This window comes from Pantherophis guttatus, chromosome 3, assembly GCF_059756535.1.
Source record: "Pantherophis guttatus breed Tessera chromosome 3, ASM5975653v1, whole genome shotgun sequence".
Lineage (NCBI taxonomy): Eukaryota > Metazoa > Chordata > Lepidosauria > Squamata > Colubridae > Pantherophis > Pantherophis guttatus.
In genome coordinates, this window is record NC_142065.1 from 144,635,890 (window position 1) to 144,652,315 (window position 16,426).

The 16,426-nt window shown below is 42.2% G+C and overlaps 1 long non-coding RNA gene across 1 annotated transcript in view; it reads left to right on the top strand.

Moving 5' to 3' along the window:
- The window catches only part of LOC117672443 (uncharacterized), a 69,105-nt gene that overhangs the window by 35,659 nt on the left and 17,020 nt on the right, over positions 1-16,426 (top strand). The gene's annotated exons all lie outside the window — the stretch shown is intronic.

Genomic DNA, 16,426 nt, shown 5'->3' on the forward strand with positions numbered 1-16,426 from the left:
ACTACTATAGTAAATCCTTTTAAACTAATAATTTAATCTCTCCAAATTTACCTTCAAATTATTTTGATATGCTTTTTGGATCTTGATTATACCTGCCAACTTGTCTATCCAGGTGACAGAAGGGCATGCTGTCAGCAAGAAACTTTTTGCAAAATTTTCCCTAATTCTGAGCTGCATGAGGAAGAAGTATTTTTGTTAAGTCATCCCTTGAAGATAATACAGCATAAACCGAGCAAAACCTTTCTAGATGGAATTTTTGTTTTTATCTTGATGGAAAATTGTCTTATAGTAATAATTTATCTTGAGCTATATTAACTGTTGGTGTCCCTAGTTGCTGTCAGATAATTAAATATAGACATAAAATTGAATTCCAGTACATTAGTTTGAATATACATTCCATAATTGAACACTGACAAAATGGCTTGCAGATGCATAGGCTGTATCTGGGAGTTCATGCTAAGCAGGCCTCTCCAGAAGAGAACTGTGAAGCTTTTATTTGTTGAACCTGAGATGCAATAATCCTGGCTCAGAAACTGGAAAAACTAGTTCTCCTCAACACCACATATGCACAGCAATTGCAATGGTATGGCACACTCTCACAGAGCCAACCAGATAATTGTAGTAACTCAGTCAGCTATTTAGTAGAGGTAGAGAAATCCCCTTTCTCCCTATCCTAAATAGGTTCCCAGATTTATTTCAAGGGTATAATTGGGGCTACATATTTAACCTCAATAAATAGTCTTATGATACGAAACTGTATAATCAGCACTCGTTTATGCCTGCAGTTCCTATCAAGCTGGTTAAAATTGCAATGAACATTAGGTTTGTATCACATGATTGCGTAAATAGCAATTACATTGTATTAAAATTATTTTCTTTAGTAGAATAATGTAGATGCAGATGTTCATAATAAGTCTCTCTGTGTGTGACTTTGAGTCAGTTTTTTTTTTTAATTCCTGGCAACTGCCTGATTCAGTCCCTGCAGTTTTCTTGGCAAGTGGTTTGCCATTGTTGCTTCTTAGATCCAAGAAAGAGTGACTGGCCCAAGATCAACCAGATAACTTCATGCCTAAAGCGGGACAAGAATTTATAGTCTCCTAATTTCTAGCCTGATGCCTTAATTACTACATCAGACTCTTTCTCAAAATAGCTAGCTATCACCAATTCAACATGGCAGTTACATGGAGCAAGATCCTGTTTAATGGTTATATTCTTTCTTTAGAAGGGGGGAAAATCTTATATTGACATTACACAAATAGATGGTAGTGTTGTGGCCTGTAGACCACCAGCCCCTCCAGCAGCCGAATCACATGAGGAGGAGGCATGGGATGGGAGTCAGGGTCAGCATTAAGGCACCCTGAGAGCTCTGAGGGGAAAGAGGGAATGGAGCTGTTAGAGAAACAGAGGCCGAGCCTGGGCCATCTGTCAGCAGCCCCCAGGTCTGGAGATGGCTGATGAGGAAGAGGACGAACAGCTGGATCCAGCGCCTGACACGTGGATGTGCAGAAGGCAGAGGAGAGGAGAACAGTGGAAATCTGTGGGCTGATCCTTGGGATAGAAGAGCCACCACTACTAGCAATCCCCCACCCTAGCTCTGGGGATAAAAGGCAGGGGGAGGAGATGAATAGATGTGGCAGACAACTATTCATCTCCTTGCTGGACAGACTTGTTAGCCTGCGGTGAGAGAAACTTTTTGCTAGGGCTGCTGGCGCTCCTAATAAAGAATCATTGTTTTCACTTCAGAGGGTTTGTCGTGTTTGGGGAGCTGGGTATAATCAAATATAATTAACTTGTTGTTTCTATGAAAGACAAAAGATAAAAGAATAATAACAGGAAAATAAATGCCTACTGCCCCAAGTTCAATCACTGATTTCTGTATTCGCATTTGATATGAGTTAAGGAATGTCTAGTGAGCTATGAAGATAGAGAAGATTTAGGGTTTGCTAGCGATGAGTAGTTAATTTTACTTAAGTAACTTTTTTTTTTTTACTGGAGCCCTTGATTTATTCTTTCAGGAATTTAGTAGCAGCCCTTTAGAGTAAGGACAGTGTCATTTTAACAGAATGTCTATTATTTGATGGCAGGAAGATAGTTTTTCTTGAAATTAATGGTTAAACAATTGGACTGTAAAAAAGAAACTGGAAACATTCTTCTTAAAAGGATGGGAGATCCCAAAGAAGGCAAAGCAAGAAAGCCGTAAGTCTGTTGTGGGCATTAACTAAATTCTGCCTGCTTAGATATCTGACAGAAAAATCTCTATCTTAAAAAAAATGAAACCCACCTTCTGATGTCTTATCATTATAACAAGAATAAAGGTCACAGGGTTGCCAGGTGTCCACTATTTGAGCGGATAGTCCACTTTTTTCACATTATGTTCACTATTTTTTTTCACAAAATAGTGGACATTTTTTTTATTCAAAAGCTTTATGATGAAATGGTACGTAATCTAAAGCTGTACAGTCTAAGAGAATAAGGATAGGAGAATCGCGTTTTGTCTTTTTTTTTCATAAGTTAGAATGAGACAAAGATCGAATATCCATTGAACTTGATTCTCTGAAAAAATTAATGATGAGATTAAAATAAAAATATATTATAAAATTATGTACAGTTCACATTTTTAAAATGTATTGTAGCTTGTGTCGACTGACCTAAAATGGCATCGAGTGATGAGAGTGACAGCGGCGAGATTTTGAATTCTTTAAAATGAAAGAGAGGAGTGTGCAAATACACCAAAGACTGGGAAGCTACTTTTGCATGGATTACCAACAACGAAACCGACAGAACAAATACGACGGCCTACTGTAAATTGTGTCAGAAATCGTTCACAATTGAATATAATGGTATAAAAGCTGTCACACAGCATGCAAGCACAGAAAATCATTTAGATAAGGAGACAATAGCTTCCAGCAACAAGCGAATCAATTTGTTTTTCATTGTTAAAGACTCCTCTTTCAGTGAGAAAGTGACTGTAGCTGAAATGGCTGAAACTTACCATGGGATCAAACACCATATTTCTTTCCTGGCTCAAGATTGCGGTATTAAGTTAATGAAGCAAATTTTTGATGATTCAGAAATTGTAAAAAAGATGTCTTGTGGAAGAACCAAATCATCAGCTATTGTTAATGAGGTTTTGTATCCTTTTTCTATTGAGTTGGTTCTCAATGATCTTAAAACTGGAATTCCATTTTCTCTCTCCACTGATGCATCAAACAAGGGAAATTGCAAAATGTATCCCATTGTTGCACAATATTTTACTTGTGAAGAAGGACTGTGTCTGAAAATTTTAGACTTTTATGAGGATTCTTTCGAAGATTCTACATCAATAAAAAATCAGCTGTGTTGAGTTCTTAGTGATAACGAATTGGAAATAAATAATGTTTCAGCTTACTCAGCAGATAATGCATCAGTCAATTATGGAGTGAACAAATCTGTTTACCAAAAATTATTGCTGGAAAATGACAATATTGTAACTGCAATAATCATATTTTACACAACAGCGCAAAAATGCATTAAAGCAGTTATCTTTTGATATCGAATTCTGCGAAGAAACGAGAAGAGTTGAAATCATTTTTTGAGTTTTGCGAGTCAGAATTCCATGAAGTTTTGCGCCATGTTCCAACACGTTGGTTAAGTTTGTTTAAAGCGGTCGAAAGACTTCTTTTAAACTGGATACCTCTAAAATTGTATTTTATTTCTCTTGGATCTGATGAGTGCCATAAGGTTATCTAGAACCTTATTTCGGATCAGGAAAATGAACTCGCAAAGGACGATGAACCAACAATTTCAGAATTGTATTTATATTTCACGCACTTCTTCATGTCAATAATGCAAGACACCCTATGTCGAGCCCCACGATATGCTCGACAATACTGATGCGAGATGGTGCGGAGGACGGGGCGATGGGGCAAAACGGCAGCCCTAGAAGAGGGGACGGAGCTGTGTTCACAGGGCTGGTGGTGGTGGCACTGGGTGTTAGGCGGTCGTCTGCGGGGTGGGGTGGACGGCTACGCCAGGGATAGGTGTCTTTGTATTTCCTTACTGCTGGGGCGCATCCGGCGGCGAGATGACAGCAGCCGGTCCCATGATGCCTATGGGATGCCGGATCCAGCGTTATGGGGCGTGGGCGTGTCTATATCCATGCCATTGCTGGGGCGGGCTATTTAAATGTGGTCAGCTGTAGCGCTGATTTTGAGTCTTTCTGAGAATGCAGTGTGTGCCTGGGTTAATGCGCAATAAACCAGCATTGAAAGAACGAGCTGTATTCTCTGTGTTGCTGCATTTTGCCTGGGAACCCTGAAAGGAAATCAGCGCTACCCTTCATTTGACCAGGATGGCTGAGGGCGTGGATACCGCTCTCTTCCCCCTCGAGCAACAGGAAGAAATGCCGGTGGAGGGTTCAATGGAGACCGAGCAGTTGACGGTGCGCCCCAAGGAGTGGGCTCGCAGCCGCAGCCAAGGCGGAGAGGCAGCTGAGGTCGGTGTTACCCGGAGTGAGGTTGCCCAGTCAATAGGCTCTCAGCCATCCGCTGGGGAGTGGTGGCAAAGCCCTGCACTGGCTAGTGTAAAGGACATATCGTCTCCTTCCTTTAGCGAATGCTTCCAAGGGTGGAGAGAAAGGCGGTGGGTGGAGGATGAGGATGGTGAATGGAATTATTCGACGGGGTTGGTTCATTCCACTATGGACATACTCCGTGAGCGGTTTGGTGAAGCTAGTTTCCGTGACGCACAGTCACGGCAACCTTGGATGGCTGGAAGGGAGCCCAGCAACACCTGGCATGGACTGTCAGGGTTGTCTGGAATGGAAACCTGGTTTCGCTTGGCAAGTCCGAAACTGTGGGTAGGTCCACAGGGCCCGCTAACAGGGAAGCCCAGGACAACTGAGCCACCAACCACCTCCCACGGGGGCAGCACAGGAATGGGCTATGGGGCTCTTTGCCAGGGGCAGGCTGGCAGAGCTGGCTCCCAGGGAGGCAGACATATTCCAGCAGGAGCACTGGGGCCATATGGACCCCAGCCACCGCTGCCTGGACACAGGCCTTTTGGGGTGTGGGGTCATCAACCGGTGTGGACCCCCCTTTACAGACCACTTTTGATGGAAACCCAGACAGGGTAGCCCTCTTCCTGAGCCAGGTCCTGAGTTATATCGACCTATGTGGACGTTTATACCCATCACAGTGGTCTATGGTGGTCGCTATCACCATGACGTTAACAGGGGAGGCCGCATACTGGGTAGCAGATCTCCACAGCGACCATGCTCAGTAATTAACTGATGTTGGGTTATTTCTCGAGGGCTTTAGAGCCCGGTTCGAGGATGACACCAGAATCCAAATAGTTGAAGGAGAACTAGTCGCTTTAAAACAAAGAGGGCGCCCTGCCAAAGAGTACATCAAGGAATTCCGGAAGTTAGCAGGGAGGGTTCGTACTTGGCCCGAACGTATGTTTGTCCATCAATTCCACCTTGGCTTGGACCACGAGTTACAACAGGCGTGTGTGTATAGGGGTTTGCCACCCCGCTTATCGGAATGGTGTATGGCAGCGATAGACCTTGATGTGGGGTTACGTGAATTCCGTGTATGACCAAGCGTGGGACCACCCCAAACGAGGTGGCTGCCCGAGAGACCGTCACCCCCGAGAGCTGTGGAACGAGGGAAGCCCGACCCCTGACCCTCGGATACTACTCGCCGGCTGTTACGGTGTTTCCATTGTAACCAAATAGGACATAGAGCCCTGGACTGCCCACTACCACCGGCGCAAGTAACCGTACCTGCCACCACAACTCCAAGCGGGAAGGGCCGAACCCGAACAAGTCCCGAAAGAACCAGAGGGGTTCTTCAGGCAGGACAGGCCGACAACAGAACGCCAAAGAAGGAATTCGGACCAATGTCACACCCTGGTATTGTACCGGTGATAGTAGCAGACAGCGATGATGAGGAAGGAACTAAGGATCTAATGGTAAGTGAACCCATCCGTCCCTTCCTTATCCCGGTGACTCTGAAGAGTTCCCACGGAGTGGTGACGATTCAACAAGAGGCACTTATTGATTCCGGTTGCACATGGTGTTTGATGAGACGAGCACTGGCTACAAGGCTAGGCCTTCAGTTACTTCCCCTGAAGACACCAATAGCATTTGAGCAGATGGATAGGTCTACCCTAGGGGGGGCTCCCGTCACACATATGACAGAATTAGTCAGGATGGAGATAGGGACACATTGGGAGCAGTTACGGTTTGTGGTGGTGGACACAATGATTGAACCCGTTATTCTAGGCCTAGCCTGGCTGGATAAATGGAAACCCACCATTTGGTGGGAGGGGGTTTCCGGAAACTCCGCCTCGAACTGGGACCAGAGCCATGTTCCTTGAGTCCACTGTCAACAGGAGGGGGGGTGTCGTTGGGACGTAAGATGATGCCAATACCTGGAGTGCCTGACGAGTATGCAGATCTAGCAGAGTCTTTGATGAAAAAGAGTGCGATACCCTGCCACCACACAGGACAACGGATTGCGCTATTGAGCTGGTTCCTGGGGTTAAGTTACCAAAATCGCGTATGTACGCGATGGCCCCGAAAGAGGTGGAGGAACTGCGCAAATACATCGATAAGAACTTAGCCAGAGGGTTTATACAACCCATTCGTTCACACATGGCCGTCCCTGTACTCTTCCGGGAAAAGAAAGATGGCGGTCTTCATCTGTGTGTGGACTACCGGGGTTTGAACGCAGTTAGTGTAGAGCCCTTGTATCCTCTCCCCTTAATGAAGGACTTGTTAGCTGCCTTAGCCACGGGCACATATTTCAGAAAATTGGATCTAAGGGAAGCGTATTATCGGGTTTGGGTCAAACAAGGGGATGAGTGGAAAACCACGTTCAACTGTCCTTTGGGTAGTTACAAATTCTGTGTTATGCCCTTCGGTCTTCAAGGTGCACCTGCAGTTTTTATGCAGTTAATTAATGAGGTCCTCCATGAGTATTTGTATCATGGCGTATTAGTATACTTGGACGACATTCTCGTGTATACTAGAACCATGGAAGAACATGTAACCCTTGTGTGCCAGGTATTAGAACAGCTGTTAAAGGCTCGGCTATACGTCAAAGTATCGAAATGGGGGTGGGCTATATGGGAAAAGGAAGCCTTCGCTGTCCGCTGGGCACTCCTCACCTGGCGCCACCTACTGGAGGGGGCATCAGTACCATTTGAGGTCTGGACAGACCACCAAAACCTAATAGCTTTGCTATAACCTAGGAGGTTATCTCCCAAACAGGTACGTTGGGCCCACTATTTCCAACGATTCAAATTTGTGCTAAAATACGTACCAGGTGGGAAGAACTTTCTTGCCGATGCTTTATCCCGAATGCCGCAATTCCATAGTAAACGGGCTGAGGTTGTACAAGCCATGGTACCTGAGGAGTCCATGGGAAACAACAATATCACCTTGCGGGTGGAGGGGAATCCCACATGGGAGGAGGTGTTACGGCAAGGCCTTGAACATGATGAATGGTTGCAAAGGAACAAGCAGCTGCTTACACATAGGGACGGGCTGGCGTGGAAGGGGAATAAACTATATGTCCCAAAGGATGTTCATAATGCAGTGTTATGACGAAGTCATGATAACAAATCTGCTGGACACTTTGGGTTTCTGAAAACCCTCCATTTAGCCCGGCAACAATTTTGGTGGCCACAGATGCGAAACGATATAGAAACATATGTGCGGAGCTGTTCGTTGTGCGCAAAGACCAAGCCACGCACCGGAAAGCCTCTATGCCTATTGCAATCAATGGCTACACCTAGTCAACCATGGAAAGAGATCACGATGGATTTCGTGGTTGACCTCCCAGAAAGCAATGGTAACACAGTCATATGGACCATGATAGACCTGTTTTCTAAACAGGCCCATTTTATTCCTTGTGGCGGGCTGCCCTCAGCCCACCGATTAATGAAACTATTTATCCAACATATATACAGGTTACATGGAGTACCCTGACGCATAATCTCGGACAGGGGGGTACAATTCACGGCCCGGTTCTGGCGAAACTTCCTGCAGGCTATTGGGTCAACCCAAGGGCTCAGTTCTGCCTTTCATCCCAGCACAAATGGGGCAGCCGAATGCGCAAATGCCATGGTTGAACGCTATCTCTGCTGCTATGTCTCGTATCAACAGAACGATTGGTCCTCTTTATTGCCTTTTGCAGAGGTCGCATATAACAATACGGTTCATGGCAGTACGGGGTTCACTCCATTTCGAGTAGTGATGGGTAAAGACTTTATGGCCATACCAGAACTAGAACAACAGTCAGATACCATGGTACTACTCCAAGAATGGGCTGAAAAGGTTAAATTGTTGTGGCCCCGGGTTCGGGATGCCTTAGACAAGGCCGCCGCTGAATACAAGAGGCAGGCGGACAAAAAGCGGCTACCCCTGCAGACCCTGCGAGTGGGAGACATGATGTACCTCTCCACCAAATATATCAAATTACGGGTCCCTAGTCGTAAACTGGGTCCAAAATATCTAGGCCCATTCCCCGTAACGAAGGTGATAAACCCCGTCACGGTTGCACTGAAACTACCTCCTCTGTTAGGGAAAATACATCCTGTGTTTCACAGCAGTCTTATCAAACCTGTTAACCTAACCCGAGACATCCCGGACCGTCCCGGTCCTGTCATGGAGGGCCATTACGAAATCGATGAAATTCTCGATGCCAAACTGAGTAGGGGGAAACTTAAATATCTTGTCTAATGGAAGGGATACCCCTGTGAGGAAGCATCGTGGGTAGCCACCACGGATCTGAATGCGAAGCGCCTAGTAAGACAATTCCATAGAAAATACCCCCAAAAGCCACAGCCTGTTGTTAACGCCTCTAATTATGTCTGTGTTTCAGGAAAACCCATGGTGAAAGGGGAGCCGCTTGTCGAGCCCCATGATATGCTCGACAACGCTGATGCGAGATGGTGCAGAGGACGGGGCGATGGGGCAAAACAGCAGCCTTAGAAGAGGGGACGGAGCTGTGTTCACAGGGCTGGTGGTGGTGGCACTGGGTGTTAGGCGGTCGTCTGCAGGGTGGGGCGGATGGCTACACTGGGGATAGGTGTCTCTCTATTTCCTTACTGCTGGGGTGCATCCGGCGGCAAGATGACAGCAGCTGGTCCCATGATGCCTATGGGATGCCGGATCCGGTGTTATGGGGCGTGGGCATGTCTATATCCATGCCGTTGCTGGGGCGGGCTATTTAAATGTGCCGCTCCGGTCAGCTGTAGCGCTGATTTCGAGTCTTTCTGAGAACGCAGTGTGCCTGGGTTAACGCGCAATAAACCAGCATTGAAAGAACGAGCTGTATTCTCTGTGTTGCTGCGTTTCGCCTGGGAACCCTGAAATCCTACTGAAGCTGGAAAGCAAGAAAATTCTTCCATGTGATCTTCACATTATCATGTGTAAGCTGCGTGATTCTTTGCAAAAAAAATACGATGAGCAGTTTTTTGGAATGAAAGTTTTATTTGCCTTACATAAAAAACATTTGCCTGAGAATGCCGTGCAAAAGTTCAAGAAAGAAGCCATCAACGTGTATCAAAGAGCCATTGTGTACCTAGAAAAGTGGTATAATTTCACCGATTCAGTATATGAGACACTAAGTTGTTTCAATCTAATTGATCGCAATAATCCTCCAACTTTAGAAGAAATGACGAACATCTGGTTATTATCACCATGGCAAGAAGAACTTCCACCCAACACTCTCTTCGATGAAATTTCTGCCTTAGAAGAAGTTTATGTTCATCTGCAGGGCGATTCATCCCTTGATAAATGGACGAACTTTTTCAAGAAAGAGCCAGCTCTGAGTTTACTGAAACTGTTCCAGTATTGTGCATCAATTCCAGTATCAAATGCAAACGTTGAACGAATTTTCAGCGTCATGGGAAATCTGAGGACTGACGAACGTAACCGACTGCTTGTACCATCAGTTCGAAGTGAACTTTGTATATTTTTAAATATTTCTCAACATTGTACTGAAATTAAAGAATTATTCCTTAAACACAAAGAATTGATCAAAGCTGCGCAGTCAAATAAAAAATACACACGACGGCAAAGTAAAATGTAATTTAATATTTTACATATTATAATAATAAATTTGATGTTTTGAATTTTAAGTAAAGTTTTGAAGTGATTATTTTAATAGGTGTTAAAATGTTTGTAAGAAAATATATAATTTAATTGTAAAAACTTTTTTTATTTTTTTACTACTTTACTGCTCCCCCCCCCCCCCCGCTTGTCTGCTATTTTTTGGAAGCAGACCTGGCAACCCTAATAAAGGAAAAGGTTCACAAGAAGGCCTTTGCATGTTGTATTTTCTCTGATGAATGTTGACAGCTCCAGCTAAATGGTGTGAAAAGCAAGATTTAAACTCACACCATCAAAATAATTGGAGGCTCAATCCAGAACTGTATTTCCAGGAAGAATGGCATCTCGAGTTTTAGGAAAGCTGGCTCAGTCATTAATCCAGCCAAATATCATCTGGTTATTCTGAACTGCATTAGTTTTGCTGCATAACTCCTCAACAAGAAATTAAATCAGAAGGCCAGAAGGTGCCAGCTGCCCAACAGATGCAATCTCCAACTACTGAGACAGAAGTAATGCCATGATTCAAGAGGTACTACGGACAATAACAATAATAATAACTTCATTGTCATTGTACGTGTATACACAGTATACCCATACAACGAAATTCACTTAACACCCAAAGACCAGGTCCAACACACATAACAATCTCCAAACACACCCCACCCACCACAAATTCCCCAGTCCTAAACCACCTAAACATCCACACAACAGACCACGTAATACTGTCCAACAACAACAATATAGCCTTCTGTTTCCCATAAAAGCAAATGCTCTCACAGACTTAACCAGAAAGAGTAAACTTAAGAAGATTTGTTAGATTTGTACATGCTGAAAAGCCTTTCAGAAGTTAAGAACTATTCTGTGTTAGTAGTTTTGTGTTTTGTGCCGCTGTCATAAGCGGTTGAATTTTAATCATTCTTTTGTTATATATGTTGATGTATCTGATATGGTGCATTCCTAATGCAAGATTTTGAAAGCTTAAAATTTCCTTTTTACCTATTTTCTAACAAATTGTCCTCTTTCCCCAGAGATGCCAGTAGCAAGGAGGATGAATTGATATGTGAAGCATATTTGATTTGCTGTAGAGTTCAATATAAATTATCGGTATTAAAATAAAATAGTAAATAAAAGGTAAAATAATTTATCAGTTTCTTAGAAGAACAATCCTCCCATTGTCATGGATATATGTGACAGAATTCAACAGTGAATGAAAAAAGCTGAACGGACCTCATTTTCAGCTTTTATTTTTCTGATGTATACAATAATTGTCATAACTCTATTTTTAACTCTTAACCACAGACCTACTATTTCAGCTACGCTATTACAGACATGAGGTCATAATGACCTCAGTAAGAAAAAGACATTTTATGTTTTCATGGTTGGATCTAAAAATTGATATATAGAGCAGTAAACCAAAAAATGTATTGATCTCTATCAAATTCACATCGCGCAGGTCACTTTTTGTTTCTCCATCCTTGAACTTCAGTCTTTCTCCGCTAATTTTTACATTGGTCTTAGGGGTGGGTTCTACTTACCTTTACTACCAGTTCACAATGGGGCTACACACACTCTTCTGCACAGAAGTGCAGAAGCTTCTGTGCTTGCACAGAAGCATTTTGATGACATCAGGGTCAGTGGGTGAGCCTCCCGTCGGTTTTATTACTAGTTCTATGGAACCGGTGCGAACCGGGGGCAACCCACCACTGATTGGTCTACTGAATGATGGTGCTAATAATTTCTTTAGAATATAATAATTTCCAGATCTATAGGGGAGTAGGTGAATTTCTGAGATTTCTAGCTGCTGGCCCTAGTCCAGGTAATTGCACAACAATATTGTGACTAGTGGTTCTGGATCTATTGCTTCCAGAGGTGCAGAAGTCTATTTGAATTTGTTCTTGCCATATAAATTATTGCATGACGTAGATTGTACCTGGACATCAATTTCATTGGGAGCTTCATCATCTTTGATGTCAGTATTGGTGGCAGTGGCGGGTTCCTCATCGTCCATTACAAATTTTTTGTCACAATCCAATTCCACTTCACTCAGATCACTCTCTGCTTCTCCATACCATTTTAGAATAGTTTCTTCGAAGTTTGGATCTTTAAATCATACTCTTTTTGGCAGAAAACGTGGCCCTGACATAAAATAAAAATACGTTAACAAAGATCTGCGGTCAAAATGACCGAAACTCAAATTCAAATGCCGCTACAGAAAATAACTGATGCAAGTGAAATCCTGCATACACTCTTATTGGTGGGAAAACAAAAGCTATTCACAACTGGAATGGTCCATTTCTAAAAATAGGGGTGTGCCAAACATTTTGGAAAACTGTTGCGGTCACCATGACCACAGGTCTGTGGTTATGAGTTAAACCAACTTCACCGGCTGGAAGTTTTGTGCAATTCAAAGTGTTGGTTTTCAACTCTGAAGCCCTAAATGATTTTAAAAGAGGCTATTTTAAGACTCTACTCCTTCTGTATAATTCTACCTAACCTTATTGAGTGCTACATACCTACAGTACATCCCCAACCTTGCTTTACAATTGGATGAGCTGCATTTTGTGAGAATGAAAGGACCATCTCTGAGTGTGTTGCTATATTGTCTGTGCTTCCAAATTGTGGGGTGAGGGAAAAATATTTCAACTTGCAATATAGACTCTAAATTTAAGATCCTACCATGACCACATTTGGGGAAGGTGCATGTGATATAGGTACACAACTAAGATTTTCACCTAATGTAGTCTATTTTACTAAAATGCATTATGTGAAAGTTTCAGTTGACAAAAACCATGATAGACCATGGATAAGTATGGTGTATGGAAAGTTGCAGCTTAAAAGGTATATCTGGGAAAGCATGAAATAATAAGCAAAGTGAATAAGAAAAATAAAATAGTTTCTGTGTCTACAATATGAGAAAATGTAAGAAGTGAAAGGAATGAATGGTAGTCCAGTTTTGTGTATTCAGATTGATGAACACATGTGAGGAAATGACGGTAGGCATAAAAACCAAGCAACAATAAAATAATTCAAAAATAAAACAACTCAAAAATAAAAGTCCAATCTGGTTAAAACAATTCTGGTTTCAACATCTTTCTGAATGAAATCAGGGAGGGGAGCAACCTAATCTTCACATAGAGACTGTTCCAGAGATTGGCACTGCAACTGAGAAATAGCATCTCCTTGCCTCAGTTCCCTTTATGTCCTCAAAATAGGGTACTAAGAGCCGTTTCTCCTTATGTGACCAGATAGGTTGGGTTAATTCTCTCCTGTAGAGTAATTTAATTTATTTAGGAATAAAAGCACTACAATATGTAATATGAATCTATATTGTTGGTGCATGTGCCTAGAGTTACTTTCAGCAAGATGGTGGCACATAAGTTTAATAAATAAATAAAAATAAAGAACCAGAGATAAGTTTGGAGAAAAATATGCAACACAGTGCATGGATACAATCCATGGGAAAATAGTTATTGTATTAGGACTAATATACAGATAGGTAGCAATGAAATGAGAGAATAGTGAGAAAATGATTGGGTAATGCAGTACAGAAGAATAATGAGAAAAGTGATTGGTGAATATTTGCCTAGAAAAAGATATATTTATAAGTCATATATAAATATATGTATGTGTGTGTGTGTGTGTAATATATATAGAGAGAGATAGAGGGACAGAGCATTCATAGCTTTAGACTACACACATACATACACACACACATATACATCTATAATCTAAAACTATGAATACTCCCTCCCCCTCCCCCCTGTGTGATATTTGCAGGGAACAACTTAGTTCACATACCTTCATGTCTTGTCTTGCTTATCTTATCAGCTTCCTGCAAATTGCTTCTGGGCATTCTGCCAATCATAGTAATCCAGTCAGGACACAGAGTTGCAGGCTAACCAGCATACTTCAGCAGCAGCGAACAGAGAAAAGCGACAATTCTGACCTCGCAGCATACCCACAGCTTCTAAACTGAAAGTAGGGGCCCGATGATGACAAGTTAGAGAGCTTGTCAAAAAGTTGTCAAAAAAACCTTTAAAGTGTTTGTTAGGATTTTAGACAAAGTTTTTAAGAGACCTTACAAAGTGTTTTGTTAGGATTTTAGAGGATTTTGAGCTGGGATTTTAGCCAGGATTTTAAGATTTTAAGCATTTTAGCTAACAGACTTTTAATGACGTGGGAAAACATCTGAGATTTTAACTTTTTACATACACGTGACTTATATTTAAATTACATTATCAAAAAGATATTTTTCTAGAGAAATATACATATACACATAACATCAATGTTTTAGCTATTGTCTATGCACTGACTGTAGGATGAAGGCCTCTTCCACATGTTTCAAATCAATACAATCCTGAGTTTTCTTTTGCCAATTGGGCCAGTAATACTTGCTGATGTTGTTGATTCATCTTGTTTTAGGTCTCTTTTGTGAACACTTTTATCAAGTGGAATCCATTCTAAGACTGCTTTGGTCCACCTGCCATCAGTTCTTCTTCCTATGTGACCAGCCCATTTCTATTTCAATTCTTTTACTCTCTTGATGATATCGTATACTTTTGTTTGTTCTCTAAACCATGTGCAAGTCTTTCTATCTTGTCTTGTGATGCCGAGCATGGTATCTTTCCATGGCTCTTCATGCCACTTGTAGCTTTTGTATCAGTTGTGAGGGTAGTATCCATGTTTCACTGGCATATGTTAGAGCAGGTAGCACACACTGATCGAAAACTTTTCTCTTCAGGGATAGGGGGAGATTGTTCTTGAAAATTATGCTTAACTTGCCGAAAGCCTACCAACTACATTTAGCATGCCATTCAATTTCCTTTATTGTATCACTTTCCATTGAAATCCATTGGTCAAGGTATATGTAGTGATCTACTACATCTAATTCTTCTCAAGATCTAAAAAAAATTCTTTCTTTGGTGAATTTATGAAACATAATTTGGCTCTTTTCATATTTATTTTTAAGCCAAATGGTTCTCCTGCTTTGTGCAGCTCTTGTATGTGTCTTTGTAGTTCTTCTGGTCTTATGAGAAGAGAACAACATCATCTGCAAATCTGAAGTGATTTAAATAGGTGCAATTGATTCTTATTCCATCTTTGCCAAGTCTAGTTTATGAAATACTAAGTGTGTGTGTATAGAATTAGATGTGGTAGACCACTACATATACCTTGGCTAATGGATTTCAATGGAAAGTGATACAATAAAGGAAATTGAATGGTGTGTTAAATGTGGTTGGTAGGCTTTTGGCAAGTTAAGTACACACACACACACATTCACACATACCCAGAAGCAATTTGCAGGAAGCTGATAAGTTAAGCAAGACAAGACACGAAGGTATGTGAACTAAATTGTTCCCTGCAAATTGCTTCAGTCGGTGTTCCTCCTTAAATAGGCTAAGGGAGTGGCCAATTAGCCCCACGCCTTACTCTTGAGGAGACCTCCTTCTGAGGAGCCACTCCTGCCTTTTGGCAGCTCTGCGCATGTTAAGGATATTGTTGTGTTACCAACCAGCAGAGTAAGTGCACAGAGAAATGGTACTGAGAGCAATGAATACAATACATACAAACTGGTTTAACAAAGCTTTTACTTTGTAATGAAAAAAAGTTGCATAGTCTTTTAGTCAATCCAAGTCTTTAGCCATTCAAATCAATCCGAAGTCACAGATATCTTCTTACCAGACAAACAGCAATTCAACGCTGGTAACAAATCACAATGATAGCAGATCCATCCACTTCTTCACACGACGACAGTAACAGTTCCAATCAACAGTTCCAGTCAAACAGCAAGTCAAACAATGATGAGAGCAGGTCCAACAATGACTATAGCTCGGCTCTCTCCTTATATACAGTTTACACTAGTAATTATCCACTTAAGATAAGTGAAGTCAGCAGTGCAATGACTCAACAGTACAATTATGATAATTGCAGTCAGCAGTTAGTCAGCAGTCATTAGTCATTACAATGACTCAGCAGTACAATTACTCAGCATTACATCTTAGAGTTACAGAATACATTTAAAGTTATAAAACACATATATTGCCTGGATAACTTGTTAGGTTTACACCATATCCTAACAGCGCGCCTGTGCATTGAGAAGAGGTTCCTTCTCTTCATCCTCTTCACTTAAGGGAGCTTCTGGAGCTTCTGAAGGCCCTGGCTGAATCCCCGCCTCTGGCATCACATCTTCTCCAGCCTCCTCATTGTCCGACTCGAGTGCCAGCTGTACAGGCTGCTGGCGCAGCACCACACCAGTCTCCTCACTAGCTGCAAAGGCCGTGTACGGGTCACAACATACACATACATGAATGATGAAAGGTTCTC